This window comes from Triticum aestivum, chromosome 5B (genome assembly GCF_018294505.1).
Source record: "Triticum aestivum cultivar Chinese Spring chromosome 5B, IWGSC CS RefSeq v2.1, whole genome shotgun sequence".
In the NCBI taxonomy this organism is placed as follows: domain Eukaryota; kingdom Viridiplantae; phylum Streptophyta; class Magnoliopsida; order Poales; family Poaceae; genus Triticum; species Triticum aestivum.
This window is the reverse complement of record NC_057807.1, coordinates 288,991,905-289,006,885: the sequence shown is the minus strand read 5'-3', so window position 1 is coordinate 289,006,885 and position 14,981 is coordinate 288,991,905.

Below are 14,981 nucleotides of genomic sequence, written 5' to 3'. Positions count from 1 at the left end.
GGCGCCACCGAGTTCAGATGACATAGCCACTGCCACAAACCCTAGGCAAATTGGTCTCACCGATAGGGATCTCGGTTTCACCGAGATGGGATTGTAATCTCTCTGTGTATGTCCATTACCAAAATTGGTCTCATCGAGTTTGAGCAATCGGTACTACCCAGATTACAATGCAAACTCTCTGGTTAACTTATTACCAAAATCGGTTCCACCGAGTTTGAGTAATCGGTCCCACCGAGTTTGCCTGACCAACTCTCTGGTTAGCTAATTACCAAAATTGGTTTCACCGAGTTTGTGTAATCGGTCTCACCGAGATTATGTTATGCCCTAACTCTAACCATATCGGTCCCACTGAGTTGCAATTCGGTACCACCAAAAATCCTAACGGTCACTAGATTTGCTGAATCGGTCCGACCGAGTTTATCAATTTGGTCCCATCGAGTTTGGCAAGTTGTGTGTAACGGTTAGATTTTGTGGGGAGGCTATATATACCCCTCCACCTCCTCTTCATTCATGGAGAGAGCCATCAGAAGGAACCTACACTTCCAGCATCCTATTTCTGAGAGAGAACTACCTACTCATGTGTTGAGGCCAAGATATTCCATTCCTACCATATGAATCTTGATCTCTAACCTTCCCCAAGTTGCTTTTCACTCAAATCTTCTTTCCACCAGATCCAAATCCTATGAGAGAGAGTTGAGTGTTGGGGAGACTATCATTTGAAGCACAAGAGCAAGGAGTTCATCATCAACGCACCATTTGTTACTTCTTGGAGAGTGGTGTCTCCTAGATTGGCTAGGTGTCACTTGGGAGCCTCTGACAAGATTGTGGAGTTGAACCAAGGAGTTTGTAAGGGCAAGGAGATCGCCTACTTCGTGAAGATCTACCGCTAGTGAGGCAAGTCCTTCGTGGGCGACGACCATGGTGGGATAGACAAGGTTGCTTCTTCGTGGACCCTTCGTGGGTGGAGCCCTCCGTGGACTCGCGCAATCGTTACCCTTCGTGGGTTGAAGTCTCCATCAACGTGGATGTACGATAGCACCACCTATCGGAACCACGACAAAAACATCCGTGTCTCCAATTGCGTTTAAATCCTCTAAAACCCTTCCCTCTACATTCTTGCAAGTTGCATGCTTTACTTTTCGCTGCTCATATACTCTTTGCATGCTTGCTTGTTATGTATTGTGAATGTTAAACTTGTGCCTAAACTCCACTTAAACTTAAAGAAGTTAAAAACTGCAACTTTGGTACTTAGTGTCTAATCACCCCCCCTCTAGACACCTCTTCTCAAGGTCCTGCAGCGGGTCTCACAAGTACGCAACATCGGCATAGCCTATAAGCGATACATCTTGAATCCTTCTATAAAATAGACCAAGATCTTTGGTCCCTTCCAGGTAACGAAAGATGTCCTTGATGCCTTTTCATTGTCTCTTGGTAGGCACAGAATTGTACTTAGCAAGCAAATTGACGGTGAATGTGATGTCCATCCATGTATAATTTGCGAGGTACATGAGTGTTCCAACCGCACTTAGGTAGGACCGTAGGAAAAATCCAGGTCACAGAATTTGCTCCCCTCTTCCTTAGGCCTGAATGGGTCCTTGTTTTTTTATAAAGATCTCCCGATCTTCGGGGTCTTAGAAGGATACGCCTTCTCAAACTGGTGCACTAGAATCCGATCAGGGGAATGTTTAAGTTGCAAACCTAGACATAACTTGGTTTTAACCAAATCCTTCATCTTGAATTCCGAAGGAACTCCCTTCCTCAATATCTTCAAGTGTACCGATTATGTTTAAATTGTCCATGTACACCGAGACTATACAGAATCCATCTGATTGCCGTATAAAAACACATGGACAATCTTCATTGCTCATGTAGCCCTTCCGATGAAGGAAATCGCTCAGGCGATCATACCACATCCCATTTTAGGAGCAAGATCCTTTAGTTTTTTTGGGACAGATGTGTGCGCACACATCTCCGCTGGGTGTTTTCTCTATGGGAAAGTTTAAGTCTAGAATTTTGTGCACTGATTTTTTCATACTTGTGCTAGGTCCCAATTGGCTCCCCATTTCACTTTCGGGTACTTTGGTGACAGGCTATGATAAATCTCTCTTGTCCTTTTTCGAAGGGCTTCCTCGAGTACTTAGGATTTGAGAAACTTGATTTGCACCGTAGTGTTTTAGTTCCGTGCACGATAACCATGAATTTTATTTGTTCCTGTTTCTTGACGAGACAACAACACATCTTACCAGTCCCTGTATGGAGGCAATCTGCGATTGGCGTGGTTGCTTGTGCATCGATAATATTTATCTAAACGACGCGACCCAGGCTGCTAACCGTCTCGGGCGCAAGGTTGGTGGGTTTTAGCCTCCATATTGGAGGTTCACGGTAGCATAGTCTGGTGATTGTATGTCTTGCTCGGGCGTAGAGGTTTGGGGTGCTCGACATGGCCCAAGATGGCATATGGCTACACATTTTAGTGTAGGGACGAGTTTCAGGGATGAAAACTCTAGGTCCGACCTTCATTAATTCAGCCTGGCGATGCCGTCATTGACACGACATTCCATCGTTGAAGGACCTGCATGGAGATTGTGCGTTAGGCGAAAGCGTCTTACCTCATCGTGAGGGGACGCCGTACTTGTTTATAGGATAGGGGCGCACCTCCCTATAAAATGCGTGCAAGTAATCCCCTCTAGGTTGTCATGCTAAGGGCTACATACAAGATGTTTAACACTCCCCCTTAATCACAACTTCATCAAGTTGAGATTATGCTTGAAATCCTCAAAGCTCTGGTACGTAATGCCTTTGTGAATCCATCTACAATCTGATCTTGGGAATGCACAAACTGAATCTAAAGTTGTTTCTAAGCCACTTGTTCTCATACAAAGTGGAAATCAATTTGAATATGTTTGGTCCTCGCATGAAAGACTGGATTAGCAGATAAATAAGTAGCACCCAGATTATCACACCACAGACATGGAGCTTGTTTACTTTCTACACCAAGTTCTTTCAGAATAGACTGCACCCATATAATTTCAGCTGTAGCATTAGCCAAAGCTTTGTACTCAGCCTCTGTGCTAGACCTAGAGACAATAGCCTGTTTCCTGGCACACCAGGAGATTAAGTTTGGACCAAAGAACACTACAAATCCACCAGTGGAACGCCTGTCATCCAGACATCCTACCCAATCAGAGTCTGAAAAAGCACTGACAAGTTGAAAGGATCGATATAGTTGACTAGAGGGGGGGGATAGGCAACTAAGAATTTTTAGGTTTTCTTTACCAATTTAAATTTTACATCAAAGTAGGTTGTCTAGATATGCAACTAGGTGAGTAACCTATATGATGCAACAACAACAAGCACACAAGCAAGCAAGATATGCAACACAATATAAGCTTGCACAAGTAAAGGTACGAGATAACTAAGAGTGGAGCCGGTGAAGATGAGGATGTGTTACCGAAGTTCCTTCCTTTTGAAGGGAAGTACGTCTCCGTTGGTGCGGTGTGGTGGCACAATGTTGGGGAACGTTGCAGAAAATTAAAATTTTTCCTACGGTTTCACCAAGATCCATCTATGAGTTCATCTAAGCAACGAGTCAAGGGAGAGAGTTTGCATCTACATACCACTTGTAGATCGCGTGCGGAAGCTTGCAAGGTGATGATGTAGTCGTACTCGACGTGATTCGAATCACCGATGACCAAGTGCTGAACGGACAGCTCCTCCGCGTTCAACACACGTACGGGACGGGAGACGTCTCCTCCTTCTTGATCCAGCAAGGGGGAAGGAGAGGTTGAGGAAGACAGCTCCATCGGCAGCACGACGGCGTGGTGATGGTGGAGAGGCAGTACTCCGACAGGGCTTCGCCAAGCACACAACGGAGGAGGAGAGGTGTTGGGGAGGGGAGGGCTGCGCCTTGGAGGGTGGTGCGGCTGCCCTCCCCTCACCCCTCTATTTATAGGGGGAAGGGAGAAGGGGGCCGGCCCCCTAGAACCCATCTAGGGGGGGTGCGGCGGCCTAGGGGAGAGGGGAGAGGGTGGCTTGCCCCCCAAGCCAAGGGGGCGCCCCCTCTAGGGTTCCCCCCCCCCTCAACCCTAGGCGCATGGGCCCAAGGGAGGGGGTGCGGCCAGCCCACCAGGGGCTGGCTCCCTGCCCCACGCAGCCCATGTGGCCCCCCTGGAGGGGTGGCCCCTCCCGGTGGACCCCCGGAACCCTTCCGGTGGCCCCGGTACAATACCGGTATGACCCCGAAACTTCTCGGTGTCCGTTTGACAACTTCCCATATATAAATCTTTACCTCCGGACCCTTCCGGATCTCCTCGTGACGTCCAGGATCCCATCCGGGACTCCGAACAACATTCGGTAGTCACATACTAGTCTTCCTAATAACCCTAGCGTCACCGAACCTTAAGTGTGTAGACCCTACGGGTTCGGGAGACATGCAGACATGACCGAGACGCTCTCAGTCAATAACCAACAGCGGGATCTGGATACCCATGATGGCTCCCACATGTTCCTCGATGTTGTCATCGGATGAACCACGATGTCAAGGATTCGATCAAACCCTGTATGCAATTCCCTTTGTCAATCGGTACGTTACTTGCCCGAGACTCGATCGTCGGTATCCCAATACCTTGTTCAGTCTCGTTACCGGCAAGTCACTTTACTCGTACCGTAATGCATGATCCCGTGTCCAACACCTTGGTCACATTGAGCTCATTATGATGATGCATTACCGAGTGGGCCCAGAGATACCTCTCCGTCATACGGAGTGACAAATCCCAGTCTCGATCCGTGTCAACCCAACAGATACTTTCGGAGATACCTGTAATGCACCTTTATAGTCACCCAGTTACGTTGTGACGTTTGATACACCCAAGGCACTCTTACGGTATCCGGGAGTTACACGATCTCATGGTCGAAGGAAGAGATACTTGACACTGGCAAAGCTCTAGCAAAACGAACTACACGATCTTTTATGCTATGCTTAGGATTGGGTCTTGTCCATCACATCATTCTCCTAATGATGTGATCCCGTTATCAATGACATCCAATGTCCATAGTCAGGAAACCATGACTATCTGTTGATCACAACGAGCTAGTCAACTAGAGGCTCACCAGGGACATATTGTGGTCTAAGTATTCACACGTGTATTATGATTTCCGGATAATACAGTTATAGCATGAATAAAAGACATTTATCATGAACATTGAAATATAATAATACTTTTATTATTGCCTCTAGGGCATATTTCCAACAGTCTCCCACTTGCACTAGAGTCACCAATCTAGTTACATTGTGATGAATCGAACACCCATAGAGTTCTGGTGTTGATCATGTTTTGCACGCGAGAGAGGTTTAGTCAGTGGATCTGCGACATTCAGATCCGTGTGCACTTTGCAAATCTCTATGTCTCCATCTTGAACATTTTCACGGATGGAGTTGAAACGACGCTTGATGTGCCTGGTCTTCTTGTGAAACCTGGGCTCCTTGGCGAGGGCAATAGCTCCAGTGTTGTCACAGAAGAGTTTGATCGGCCCCGACGCATTGGGTATGACTCCTAGGTCGGTGATGAACTCCTTCACCCAAATCGCTTCATGCGCTGCCTCCGAGGCTGCAATGTACTCCGCTTCACACGTAGATCCCGCCACGACGCTCTGCTTGCAGCTGCACCAGCTTACTGCTCCACCATTCAACATATACACGTATCCGGTTTGTGACTTAGAGTCATCCAGATCTGAGTCGAAGCTAGCGTCGACGTAACCCTTTACGACGAGCTCTTCGTCTCTTCCATAAACGAGAAACATGTCCTTCGTCCTTTTCAGGTACTTCAGGATATTCTTGACCGCTGTCCAGTGTTCCTTGCCGGGATTACTTTGGTATCTTGCTACCAAACTTACGGCAAGGTTTACATCGGGTCTGGTACACAGCATGGCATACATAATAGATCCTATGGCTGAAGCATAGGGGATGACACTCATCTCTTCTTTATCTTTTGCCGTGGTCGGTGACTGAGCCGAGCTCAATCTCACACCTTGTAACATAGGCAAGAACCCCTTCTTGGACTGATCCATTTTGAACCTCTTCAAAATCTTATCAAGGTATGTGCTTTGTGAAAGACCTATGAGGCGTCTCGATCTATCTCTATAGATCTTGATGCCTAATATATAAGCAGCTTCTCCAAGGTCCTTCATTGAAAAACACTTATTCAAGTAGGCCTTAATGCTGTCCAGAAATTCTATATTATTTCCCATCAAGAGTATGTCATCTACATATAATATGAGAAATGCTACAGAGCTCCCACTCACTTTCTTGTAAACGCAGGCTTCTCCATAAGTCTGCATAAACCCAAACGCTTTGATCATCTCATCAAAGCGAATGTTCCAACTCCGAGATGCTTGCACCAGTCCATAAATGGATCGCTGGAGCTTGCATACTTTGTTAGCGTTCTTAGGATCGACAAAACCTTCCGGCTGCATCATATACAGTTCTTCCTTAAGATGCCCGTTAAGGAATGCCGTTTTGACGTCCATTTGCCATATCTCATAATCATAATATGCGGCAATTGCTAACATGATTCGGACGGACTTCAGCTTCGCTACGGGAGAGAAAGTCTCGTCGTAGTCAATCCCTTGAACTTGTCGATAACCCTTAGCGACAAGTCGAGCCTTATAGGTGGTGACATTACCATCCGCGTCTGTCTTCTTCTTAAAGATCCATTTGTTTTCTATCGCTCGCCGATCATCGGGCAAGTCTGTCAAAGTCCATACTTTGTTTTCATACATGGATTCTATCTCGGATTTCATGGCTTCAAGCCATTTGTTGGAATCTGGGCCCGCCATCGCTTCTTCATAGTTCGAAGGTTCACTGTTGTCTAACAACATGATTTCCAGGACGGGGTTGCCGTACCACTCTGGTGCGGAACGTGTCCTTGTGGACCTACGAAGTTCAGTAGCAACTTGATCCGAAGTACCTTGATCATCATCATTGGTTTCCTCTTCAGTTGGTGTGGGCATCACAGGAACATTTTCCTGAGCTGCACCACTTTCCCGTTCGAGAGGTAGTACTTCATCGAGTTCTACTTTCCTCCCACTTACTTCTTTCGAGAGAAACTCTTTTTCCAGAAAGCATCCGTTCTTGGCAACAAAGATCTTGCCTTCGGATCTTAAGTAGAAGGTATACCCGATAGTTTCCTTAGGGTATCCTATGAATACGCATTTTTCCGACTTGGGTTCGAGCTTTTCAGGTTGAAGTTTCTTGACATAAGCATCGCATCCCCAAACTTTTAGAAACGACAGCTTAGGTTTCTTTCCAAACCATAATTCATACGGTGTCGTCTCAACGGATTTAGACGGTGCCCTATTTAAAGTGAATGTAGCTGTCTCTAGAGCGTATCCCCAAAATGATAGCGGTAAATCGGTAAGAGACATCATAGACCGCACCATATCCAATAGGGTGCGATTACGACGTTCGGACACACCGTTTCTCTGAGGTGTTCCAGGCGGCGTGAGCTGTGAAACGATTCCACATTTCCTTAAGTGTGTACCAAATTCGTGACTTAAGTATTCTCCTCCACGATCTGATCGTAAGAATTTTATCTTTCGGTCACGTTGATTCTCTACCTCATTCTGAAATTCCTTGAACTTTTCAAAGGTCTCAGACTTGTGTTTCATTAAGTAGACATACCCATATCTACTCAAGTCATCAGTGAGAGTGAGAACATAACGATATCCTCCGCGAGCCTCAACGCTCATTGGACCGCACACATCGGTATGTATGATTTCCAACAAGTTGATTGCTCGCTCCATTGTTCCGGAGAACGGAGTCTTGGTCATTTTGCCCAAAAGGCATGGTTCGCATGTGTCAAACGATTCATAATCAAGAGACTCTAAAAGTCCATCGGCATGGAGCTTCTTCATGCGCTTGACACCAATGTGACCAAGGCGGCAGTGCCACAAGTATGTGGGACTATCATTATCAACTTTAAATCTTTTGGCATCTACACTATGAACATGTGTAATATTACGCTCGAGATTCATTAAGAATAAACCATTGACCATCGGAGCATGACCATAAAACATATCTCTCATATAAATCGAACAACCATTATTCTCAGACTTAAATGAGTAGCCATCTCGTATTAAACGAGATCCAGATACAATGTTCATGCTCAAACTTGGCACTAAATAACAATTATTAAGGTTCAAAACTAATCCCGTAGGTAAATGTAGAGGCAGCGTGCCGACGGCGATCACATCGACTCTGGAACCATTCCCGACGCGCGTCGTCACCTCGTCCTTCGCCAGTCTCCGTTTATTCCGCAGCTCCTGCTGTGAGTTACAAATATGAGCAACGGCACCGGTATCAAATACCCAGGAGTTACTACGAGTACTGGTAAGGTACACATCAATCACATGTATATCAAATATACCTTTGGTGTTGCCGGCCTTCTTATCCGCTAAGTATTTGGGGCAGTTCCGCTTCCAGTGACCCTTCCCCTTGCAATAAAAGCACTCAGTCTCAGGCTTAGGTCCATTCTTTGACTTCTTCCCGGTAACTGGCTTACCAGGCGCGGCAACATCTTTGCCGTCCTTCTTGAAGTTCTTCTTACCCTTGCCCTTCTTGAACTTAGTGGTCTTATTGACCATCAACACTTGATGTTCTTTCTTGATTTCAGCCTCTGCTGACTTCAGCATCGAGAACACTTCAGGAATGGTCTTTTCCATCCCCTGCATGTTGTAGTTCATAACAAAGCTCTTGTAGCTTGATGGGAGCGACTGGAGGATTCTGTCAATGACCGCCTCATCTGGGAGGTTAATGTTCAGCTGGGTCATACGGTTGTGCAACCCAGACATCTTCAGGATGTGCTCACTGACAGAACTATTTTCCTCCATCTTACAACTGTAGAACTTGTCGGAGACATCATATCTCTCGACCCGGGCATGAGCTTGAAAAACTAGTTTCAGCTCTTCGAACATCTCATATGCTCCGTGGTGCTCAAAACGCTTTTGGAGCCCCGGTTCTAAGCTGTAAAGCATGCCACACTGAACGAGGGAGTAATCATCAGCACGAGACTGCCAAGCATTCATAATGTCTTGGTTCTCTGGGACGGGAGCGTCACCTAGTGGTCCTTCTAGGACATATTGTTTCCTGGCAGCTATGAGGATGATCCTCAGGTTCCGGACCCAGTCCGTATAGTTGCTGCCATCATCTTTCAGCTTGGTTTTCTCTAGGAACGCGTTGAAGTTCATGTTGACATTAGCGTTGGCCATTGATCTACAAGACATATTTGCAAAGGTTTTAGACTAAGTTCATGATAATAAAGTTCTAATCAAATTATGAACTCCCACTTAGATTAGACATCCCTCTAGTCATCTAAGTGTTACACGATCCGAGTCGACTAGCCCGTGTCCGATCATCACGTGAGACAGACTAGTCATCGTCGGTGAACATTCTCATGTTGATCGTATCTTCCATACGACTCGTGTTCGACCTTTCGGTCTCCGTGTTCCGAGGCCATGTCTGCACATGCTAGGCTCGTCAAGTTAACCCTAAGTGTTTTCGCTGTGTAAAACTGTCTTACACCCGTTGTATGTGAACGTAAGAATCCATCACACCCGATCATCACGTGGTGCTTAGAAGCGACGAACTGTAGCAACGGTGCATAGTTAGGGGAGAACACTTCTTGAAATTTTTGTAAGGGATCATCTTATTTACTACCGTCGTCCTAAGTAAACAAGATGCATAAACATAATAAACATCACATGCAATTATATAGTTGTGACATGATATGGCCAATATCATATAGCTCCATTGATCTTCATCTTCGGGGCTCCATGATCATCTTGTCACCGGCTTGACACCATGATCTCCATCATCATGATCTCCATCATCGTGTCTTCATGAAGTTGTCACGCCAACGACTACTTCTACTTCTATGACTAACGTTTAGCAATAAAGTAAAGTAGTTTACATGGCGTTATTCAATGACACGCAGGTCATACAAAAAATAAAGACAACTCCTATGGCTCCTGCCGGTTGTCATACTCATCGACATGCAAGTCGTGAATCCTATTACAAAGAACATGATCTCATACATCACAATTCATCATTCATCACAACTTCTGGCCATATCACATCACATGATCAATCGCTGCAAAAACAAGTTAGACGTCCTCTAATTGTTGTTGCATCTTTTACGTGGCTGCAATTGGGTTCTAGCAAGAACGTTTTCTTACCTACGAATCACCACAACGTGATTTTGTCAACTTCTATTTACCCTTCATAAGGGCCTTGTTCATCGATTCCGCTCCAACTAAAGTGGGAGAGACAGACACCCGCCAGCCACCTTATGCAACTAGTGCATGTCAGTTGGTGGAACCGGTCTCACGTAAGCGTACGTGTAAGGTTGGTCCGGGCCACTTCATCCCACAATACCGTTGAGCAAGAAAAGACTAGTAGAGGCAAGTAAGATGACAAAATCCACGCCCACAACAAAATTGTGTTCTACTCGTGCAAAGAGAACTACGTATAGACCTAGCTCATGATGCCACTGTTGGGGAACGTTGCAGAAAATTAAAATTTTTCCTACGGTTTCACCAAGATCCATCTATGAGTTCATCTAAGCAACGAGTCAAGGGAGAGAGTTTGCATCTACATACCACTTGTAGATCACGTGCGGAAGCTTGCAAGGTGATGATGTAGTCGTACTCGACGTGATTCAAATCACCGATGACCAAGTGCTGAACGGACAGCTCCTCCGCGTTCAACACACGTACGGGACGGGAGACGTCTCCTCCTTCTTGATCCAGCAAGGGGGAAGGAGAGGTTGAGGAAGACAGCTCCACCGGCAGCACGACGGCGTGGTGATGGTGGAGAGGCAGTACTCCGACAGGGCTTCGCCAAGCACACAACGGAGGAGGAGAGGTGTTGGGGAGGGGAGGGCTGCGCCTTGGAGGGTGGTGCGGCTGCCCTCCCCTCACCCCTCTATTTATAGGGGGAAGGGAGAAGGGGGCCGGCCCCCTAGAACCCATCTAGGGGGGGTGCGGCGGCCTAGGGGAGAGGGGAGAGGGTGGCTTGCCCCCCAAGCCAAGGGGGCGCCCCCTCTAGGGTTCCCCCCCTCAACCCTAGGCGCATGGGCCCAAGGGAGGGGGTGCGGCCAGCCCACCAGGGGCTGGCTCCCTGCCCCACGCAGCCCATGTGGCCCCCCAGGAGGGGTGGCCCCTCCCGGTGGACCCCCGGAACCCTTCCGGTGGCCCCGGTACAATACCGGTATGACCCCGAAACTTCCCGGTGTCCGTTTGACAACTTCCCATATATAAATCTTTACCTCCGGACCCTTCCGGATCTCCTCGTGACGTCCAGGATCCCATCCGGGACTCCGAACAACATTCGGTAGTCACATACTAGTCTTCCTAATAACCCTAGCGTCACCGAACCTTAAGTGTGTAGACCCTACGGGTTCGGGAGACATGCAGACATGACCGAGACGCTCTCAGTCAATAACCAACAGCGGGATCTGGATACCCATGATGGCTCCCACATGTTCCTCGATGTTGTCATCGGATGAACCACGATGTCGAGGATTCGATCAAACCCTGTATGCAATTCCCTTTGTCAATCGGTACGTTACTTGCCCGAGACTCGATCGTCGGTATCCCAATACCTTGTTCAGTCTCGTTACCGGCAAGTCACTTTACTCGTACCGTAATGCATGATCCCGTGTCCAACACCTTGGTCACATTGAGCTCATTATGATGATGCATTACCGAGTGGGCCCAGAGATACCTCTCCGTCATACGGAGTGACAAATCCCAGTCTCGATCCGTGTCAACCCAACAGATACTTCCGGAGATACCTGTAATGCACCTTTATAGTCACCCAGTTACGTTGTGACGTTTGATACACCCAAGGCACTCTTACGGTATCCGGGAGTTACACGATCTCATGGTCGAAGGAAGAGATACTTGACACTGGCAAAGCTCTAGCAAAACGAACTACACGATCTTTTATGCTATGCTTAGGATTGGGTCTTGTCCATCACATCATTCTCCTAATGATGTGATCCCGTTATCAATGACATCCAATGTCCATAGTCAGGAAACCATGACTATCTGTTGATCACAACGAGCTAGTAAACTAGAGGCTCACCAGGGACATATTGTGGTCTAAGTATTCACACGTGTATTATGATTTCCGGATAATACAGTTATAGCATGAATAAAAGACATTTATCATGAACATTGAAATATAATAATACTTTTATTATTGCCTCTAGGGCATATTTCCAACACACAATGCCCCCGAAGAAGCCACTAGGGCCACCGTATTCTCCTCACGCCCTCACACAAAGTAAATTTATATGTGCCAACTCTAATTTTCAAAATGAATCTCCTTTTTGTGTGCCCGTACCACTCATGCATGAAGCAGTAGGGGGTGGCCAATATTTTTTCATGCTAGATGTGTTATTCTCAAGATGAGTGTTTATTCACTTGTCATTGCACGAGAGTATGGTGGTAATAGGGATGCCCAGTCCCGAAATGAAAAAGAAATTTACTTTATGTTGTCAAATAATAAATTCCTTGGGAAGTGTTGGTATGGAAGACACCCGTGGATACGGCTAGCCTTGGATTGTGAAAGAATGGTGAAAAAAGGAATAAAGTTTATTTTATGTTTGGGAACCGCCTATGATATATATAGCATGGAAAGTATTGGGAACTACTCGGTCATTTTCGTTGACAGGAAAAGCATGCCTCTCAGAATTTTTATCTCTCAATGGCGCCTCTACAAATCTCTGCTTCCCTCTGCGAATGGCCTATCTATTTACTTTATGCATTTTTTTATTTTTTGAGTATCCATCTTCTCTTATAAAGCACCAACTAGGGAGCACTATGATCATACTTGTGCATTGGATGTAGCTAATATTCGGGTGTGTTTCGTGAATGGATCAATGATTGAGCATGATGGGCTAGGGATAACTTTCTTTAGTATTGATATTTTGAAAGACATATTGCTTGTTGATATGCTTGAGTATTGAAGTCTTCATGTCAAATATAGACTACTGCTTCCAAATGTACATGCTACAAAAGAAAAGAATATGTGATGAACATGTGAGGCAGTGATAACCCACAAGTATAGGGGATCAGTTGTAGCCTCTTTCAATAAGTAAGAGTGTCGAACCCAACGAGGAGTTAAAGGTAGAACAAATATTCCCTCAAGTTCTATCGACCACCGATACAACTCTACACATGCTTAAAGTTCACTTTACTTAGAATAAGTATGAAACTAGAAGTACTTTGTAGGTGTGATAGAATAGGTTTGCAAGATAATAAAGAGCACATAAATAAAATCTAGGGGCTGTTTAGATGAAGAAGCAACTAAGTTAGTTTTTGTAGAGAGCTTTTTGTCACAAGAAAGTTATTTGTCCCTAGGCTATCGATAACTAGGCCAGTAATCATTATTGCAATTTTATATGAGGGAGAGGCAAAGCTAACATACGTCCTCTCCTTGGATCATATGCACTTATGATTGTAACTCTAGCAAACATTCGTAAGTACTAAAGATCATTAAGGTAAACCCCAACCATAGCATTAAAGTATCAAGTCCTCTTTATTCCCATATGCAATAACCCACTTAATTATCCGTGTTTGTGTTTCTATCACTCACACAATGCAGACAATACACAAACCATGAACATATTGCAAACCCTACAGCAGGGATCCCTCATGCTTGCGCGACACGGAGAGCACCATAGGACATCACCAATAATAAAACATGCAACTCAAACCAATCATGATTATCAATTAACCCATAGGACAAAATGGATCTACTCAAACATCATAGGATAGCCATACATCATTGGGAAATAATTTATAGCGTTGAGCACCATGTTTAAGTAGAGATTACAGCGGGGAGAAAGGTATTACACCGCTGCATAGAGGGGGAGAGAGTTGGTGATGACGGTGGCGAAGTTGTTGGTGTAGATCGCCGTCATGATGATGGCCCCGGCGGTGTTCTAGCGCCATCGAGAGAGAGGGGGAGACATCCCCCCTCCTTCTTCTTCTTCCTTGACCTTCCCCCTAGATGGGAGAAGGGTTTTCCCTCTGGTCCATGGCCTCCATGGCGGCGGTGGGGCGAGAGCCCCTCCGAGATTGGATCTCTCTCTCTCTCTCTCTCTCTCTCTCTCTCTCTCTTTGTTTCCTTCTATTTCTGCACTCCCAGATTCTGGCCTTCCACCATTTCTTAAATTCCCGAAGATCCATAACTCCGATTAGCTGAAATTTTAACATGATTTTTATCCAGATATTAGCTTTCTTGCGGCGAAAGAAGGGCACCAACCGCCTTACGAGGTGGCCACAAGGGCCCAGGGCACGCCCTACCCCCTGGGCGCACCCCCTGCCTTGTGGCCCCCTCGGGTATCGTCTCGCGTTGATTCTTTTCCCAAAAATCACATATATTCCAAAAAAATATCCGTAAGTTTTTATCGTGTTTGGACTTCGTTTGATATGGATTTTCTACGAAACAAAAAACATGCAACAAACAGGAACTGGCATCGGGCACTGGATCAATATGTTAGTCCAAGAAAACCATATAAATTGCTGCCAAAAGTATGTAAAAGTTGTAGAATATTGGCATGGAACAATAAAAAATTATAGATACGACGGAGACATATCATGCAGCATTCCACATCAAAAATTCTGTTTTTATCATTTACCTACTCGAGGACGAGCAGGAATTAAACTTGGGGATGCTGATACGTCTCGAACGTATCTATAACTTTTGATTGTTCCATGCTGTTATATTATCATTCTTGGATGTTTTACAATCATTTTATAGCAATTTTATATCATTTTTTGGGACTAACCTAATGACATAGTGCCCAGTGCCAGTTGTTGTTTTTTGCTTGTTTTTTACTTTGCAGAGTATCAGTACCAAATGGAGTCCAAACGCAGTGAAACTTTTGGGAGATTTTTTGGACGAGAAGACAACT